The sequence below is a fragment of the Cervus canadensis genome, chromosome 27 (assembly GCF_019320065.1).
Source record: "Cervus canadensis isolate Bull #8, Minnesota chromosome 27, ASM1932006v1, whole genome shotgun sequence".
Taxonomy (NCBI): domain Eukaryota; kingdom Metazoa; phylum Chordata; class Mammalia; order Artiodactyla; family Cervidae; genus Cervus; species Cervus canadensis.
In genome coordinates, this window is record NC_057412.1 from 20457843 (window position 1) to 20463842 (window position 6000).

Sequence of the window (6000 nt, forward strand, 5' to 3'; positions counted from 1 at the left end):
ACTTTTCTGAGGGTAGGGTCTGAAAACAGATAATCCTGCTATCATTAGTTTATAAGAAAAATGCCTCAAGATGATTTAAAGAGGATCTGCAGCCAGATTGACAAATCCATAAACTGGAAGAAAATAAAAATGGAGAGAAACTATTTATAGAAGTAAGACAGAGAGCTGGGAGTGATTTAATAGAATCCTCATCTCAAATATTCTACACCACTTACTGCATATCTTCAGCTGAACTTGCTTTTATTTTTTTGGACAATCTAAATAATTGCTCACATTTTCCACTTCATATAGACACATCCTGATTGTAATTAGAAGAAGAAATGCATCTGGTGAATATAATCCAAAGCATAAAGCTGAAGTGAAGACATTAGATCTAGGTGACAGAACACTTAAAGGTGCAATTAAAATATTGTCTCTAGCTATATTTATCATTGTCACTTCTAGCATAAAAAGTACTGGTTTATTTTTAATGAAAGATTAGAATTTTCCTAAATGTTGACACTGAACAGCCACAATGCTAACAAACGGAAGTTTTACCTGGCTTGAATTCAGGCTATAAAAAAGCTCCTTTTCATTATGTGTAACAGTCACTTAATCTGTATCAGCTTATTTAGTTATTTTACATTTTAAATAAATACAAAATATGTGACCAAGTAATGTGACCTGGCTTTGAAAATTAGTCCAGTGGCTGTTCCTGCCATATAGCCATTCTCTGAACTTGTTTCACAGACAGACAGTCAAGGTATAAAAAGGATTAAAACTGTTTTTTGTATCCTCAACTTTATCAGGGATAACACAGAAATCGCCATCATTTATACAGCCTAGAGAGTTCTAAAGCATTAACAGTTTATCTGGCTTACACATTATAAAAGCTAGAAAGTATATATATTTTAAACCAATCACCTAATACAACCAAAATGCAAAAAGTTGCGTTGCAAGTTTAGTACAGTTCCTGCTAAATGAATAAAATAGAACATGCTCCCAGAAAAACTGGTGTCCAATAAATTTAACAATAAAATCTCATCCACGGGGGTTAAAAACTGTTTGGGGAAGCATGTTGCTTTGCAAGAAAGGTGTTATCTTTGATGTATAAATATTTTCATTTTTCTTCTTTGCATTGGATGAGCTACATAAGGCACTGGCTCTGCAAGAAAAAAGTTGTTAACAGATGCTTTAGTCATATAGATATAAATAAAACATTGATTACAATGTTCCTGGAGTTATTTCACCATCTCTTATCATTTGTCCAGAAGAACTCCTTTGAAAAGTCGAGTTCAAACAGGGCTTTCAGAGTTAGCCTCAGGCAGATTCAAGAAGGAAGGATTCCTGTTCAATAACTTGCAATGCTTCTTCATGTTTTCTCTCCTCTGTACTATCTTTTTAGCCCTCAGTGTATGTCTAGGATAGGGAATCAATTTTTCTTTATTTCTTGAACAAAATCAGAAGTTTTGTGATGCAAAAGGAAAAGTGATTGCTGACATCCTTAATAATAAGCTAGTTAACAGAATACATTTCCTAAAACCAAATAAATACCTAATAAATTTACTACATCTTTCAAATATAATTGAGTATCATTTCTGGACAATTGATTACAATTCATTTTTTACATATTACTAGTAAATTTATATTGCTAGAAAAACTATAATTTTAAGGAAGTGTTTTTCAAAGTCTGGTTTAAATGTTTTCAATACAAACACAAAAGTTCAATATACAAGATGAAAATAAGTCACTATAATTTGTAAAATACAGAATATGTGATAACAGAAAAGTAAAATTAGGTAAGATGAATCTCAGTGATTGATGCAAAGAAATAGAGGAAAACAATAGAATGGGAAAGACTAGAGATCTCTTCAAGAAAATTAGAGATACCAAGGGAACTTTTTATGCAAAGGTGGGCACAATAAAGGACAGAAACAGTGTGGACCTAACAAAAGCAGAAGATATTAAGAAAAGGTGGCAAAAATGCACAGAAGATCTATACAAACAAGATATTAATGACACATATAACCACGATGGTGTGATCATTTGCCTAGAGCCAAATATCCCGGAATGTGAAGTCAAGTGGGCCTTAGAAAGCATCACTACGAACAAACCTAGTGGAGGTGATTGAATTCCAGTTGAGCTATTTCAAATCCTGAAAGATGATGCTGTGAAAGTGCTGCACTCAATATGCCAGCAAATTGGAAATCTCAACACTGGCCACAGGACTGGAAAAGGCCAGCTTCCATTCCAATCCCAAAGAAAGGCAATACCAAAGAATATTCAAACTACCACACAACTGCACTCATCTCACATGCTAGCAAATTAATGCTCAAAATTGTTCAAGCAAGGCTTCAATAGTATGTGAACTGTGAACTTCCAGATGTTCAAGCTGTATCTAGAAAAGGCAGAGGAACCAGAGATCAAATTGCCAACATCCATTGGATCATCAGGAAAGCAAGAGAGTTTCAGAAAAACATCACTTCTGCTTTATTGACTATGCCAAAGTCTTTGACTGTGTGGATCGCAAAACTGAAAAATTCTTCAAGAGATGGGAAAATCAGACCACCTTACCTGCCTCCTGAGAGATCTGTATGCAGGTCAAGAAACAATAGCTAGAATCGGACAAGGAGCAGTGGACTGGTTCCAAGTTGGGAAAGGAGTAGGTCAAGGCTGTATATTGTCACCCTGTTTATTTAACTTGTATTCAGACTACATCATGCAAAATGCTGGCCTGGGGATGAAGCACAAGCTGGGATCAAGATTGCTGGGAGAAATATCAGTAATCTCAGATATGCAGATGACACCACCTTAATGGCAGAAAACGAAGAGGAACTGAAGAGCCTCTTGATGAAAGTGAAACAGAAGAATGAAAAAGCTGGCTTAAAACTCAGCATTTAAAAAATGAAGATCATGGCATCCAGCCCCATCACTTCATGGCAAATAGATGGGGAAACAATGGAAAGAGTGGCAGACTTTAATTTCTTGGGCTCCAAAATCACTGCAGATGGTGACTGCAACCATGAAATTAAAAGACACTTTCTCCTTGGAAGAAAATCGGTGACAAACCTACACAGCATATTAAAAAACAGAGATATTACTTTGACAACAAAAGTCCGTATAGTCAAAGCTATAGTTTTTCCAGTAGTCATGTATGGATGTGAGAGTTGATGTGAGAGAAAACTGACTGCCAAAGAATTGATGCTTTTGAACTATGGTGTTGGAGAAGACTCTTGAGAGTCCCTTAGACTGCAAGGAGGTCAAACCCATCAATCCTAAAGGAAATCAACCCTGAATATTCGTTGGAAGGACTGATGCTGAACCTGAAGCTCCAATTCTTTGGCCATCTGATGCAAAGAACTGACTCATTAGAAAAGACCCTGATGCTGGGAAAGATTGAAGGCAGGAGGAGAAGGGGATGACAGAGGATGAGATGGTTGGAGTCCATCACCGACTCAATGGACTTGAGTTTGAGCAGGCTTCAGGAGTTGGTGATGGACAGAAACGCCTGGTGTACTGGAGTCCATGGGGCCGCAGAGAGTTGGACACAACTGAGTGACTGAATTAAACTGAACTGAAGATGAATCTTTCTCCACCTCTAATTCTTTCTTTTTGTTTCTGTCTCTCTTTCCCTCCCTTCCTTCCTCCATTGTATTTGAAATCCTTAAGGTATCAAAAAGATGAGAAACAAAAAGAAAACCAGACAAATACAAAATAGTCAAAAGAAAGTTGAATTTTCCAAGAATTATCTGTTGAGGGAACTGACCAGTGATAATAATGATTTTAGGTGACTGAATTTTGAATATTACTGTGGATTCTAAGAATTAGGTCAAAATCTTCTTGACTTAGAATCACTTGCCAGCTCATTTGATATGGAGATGTCTGATTCCAGCTGAATAAGCCTTTGAATAAGACCTTTGAATAAGCCTTTGGAATTGGGCTTTTATCAGCATTTTAAACAAGCCCCTCTGATATTATTATATACATCGTGGTCTGAAAACCTCTGTATGATTGGCTTCTTGAATCAGCTGGACTTGTGTGCCTGACAGTCACAGTATCTAAGGCTGATGGTCTTCTTTTTCTTGTGTTGTAGAAGTGCAAAAATGTCATGCTGCTTTAAAAAGTATCTGTTGAAATTATATGTCTTTGAAGAATAAGATATATACAACTCAGCTCTCAACCAAGGGTTCTCAATTTCATGAAAGTGTCCCTGTTGTTTTGTGGTACCCCTTAAATCAACTATCAAGTAACACACTCTAAAAAACAAACAAGCAAAAAAAAAAAAAAACAACAACAACAACAACAAATATGCTGACAAATGAAGCTAAGTTTATTAACCTACTAGGCTAAAGTCTTTCCTGGTGGCTCAGATGGTAAAGAATCCTCCTGCAATGCAGGAGACCAGCGTCCGATCCTTGGGTTGGGAAGATCTCCTGGAAGAGGGCGTGGCAATCCACTCCAGTATTTTTGTCTGGAGAATCCCAACGGATAGAGGAAGCTGGCGGGCTATAGTCTGTGGGATCGCAAAGAGTCAGACATAACTGAGTGACTAAGCAGAGCACAAACGAAGGGAGAGCAATACCTTACTGAGTCTTTGAAGCATCTTAAGAAGTCAAATTCTAGGATAAGATATTTACAGGGTTTGGAGTCTGGGTCTTAGGGTAGGTGATACATGGTGGGGAACTGTTGGGTCCCTGCTAACATTTATGACATAAAAGTTTAACTTTGGTGGACTTAAAAGGGCAGGGTCTTGAAGTGAATCTTGATAAGTTAATTGAAATTAAGTTCAATTTTTTAAAAAACCTGTAAATATTGACCTCCTCTAGTGCAGTAGTCTAATAAACTTAGCTTTGCTTGATCAACACATTTTTCTGGTGATCTTTTGGGAAGGCAAAATTCAACACTACTAAACAATCAATAAACCCTTTATTACTTTCTGGATATAATAGAATAGAATTAATTTCTGCTGCCTGAAATTAAAAATTATAAACTGTATAATGCAGTATAATAAATTCTCATGGAATAAATTTCTGGAGGGCAAAAAAATGTCATATGGGGGCTAACATTAAATAATGTAGAATAGAAGGAAATAGAATTACTACTTTGAGCCATCTCTTGTCTCTCAGTTACTAGCATATTGTCTTAATAAAAGTGAATCTCCAATATTTATTTTTTGACAGTGGTCGTCATGCTAATTTCATGAGGTCCATAACTTTTAGATAAAATCCTGCAATAAATGTTGTTGTGGTATCACCTATTTGAATCCTCTTTACATTTCAATAGAAGACAGCCTATGATTCCTAAGTAATGTCATTAGCATCTTGGTGCAGGTCTGCCCTTGGGAATTTGTTGCAGAGGCAGCCCTTAACTAATAACTGATGAACATGGAGGCATAACTGGCCAGGGTGATTCCAAGTTTGTTAAGGTGTTAAATTTTAGTCATCCAATATTAATAATGCACTTTCATTGGTTGCCTTCCCGCTATCTCTTCTCCATCCCCTTCTTGTATGAAGAATGTGTGCATGCATGCATGCTAAGTCACTTCAGTCATGTTTGACTCTGACCCCATGGATCATAGCCCTCCAGGCTACTCTGTCCATGGGATTCTCCAGGCAAGAATACTAGAGTGGGTTGCCATTTCCTCCTCCAGAGGATCTTCTCAACCCAGGGATCAAACCTGTTTCTCTTGTGTTTCCTGCATTGGCAGGCAGGGTCTTTACCACTGGTGCCAGCTATGAAACCCTGTATGAGGAAAGTTATATACAAAAATGATGTTCCTCAAACATGTCTGAGAATGGCCATAAATTAGTTAAAATTTTTTGTTTGCAGGTAATAGAAGTCGATTTTGCCTGCAGTGTCTAAGAGGGGTTTACTGCTAGGCTACTAGTTTTGACTCCTTACATTGCCAACAGGTGGTGGTGATGGTTTAGTTGCTAAGTTGTGTCCGACTCTTCGAGACCGCATTGACTGTAGCCCACCAGGCTCCTCTGTCCATGGAATTTTCTAGGTAAGAATTCTGGA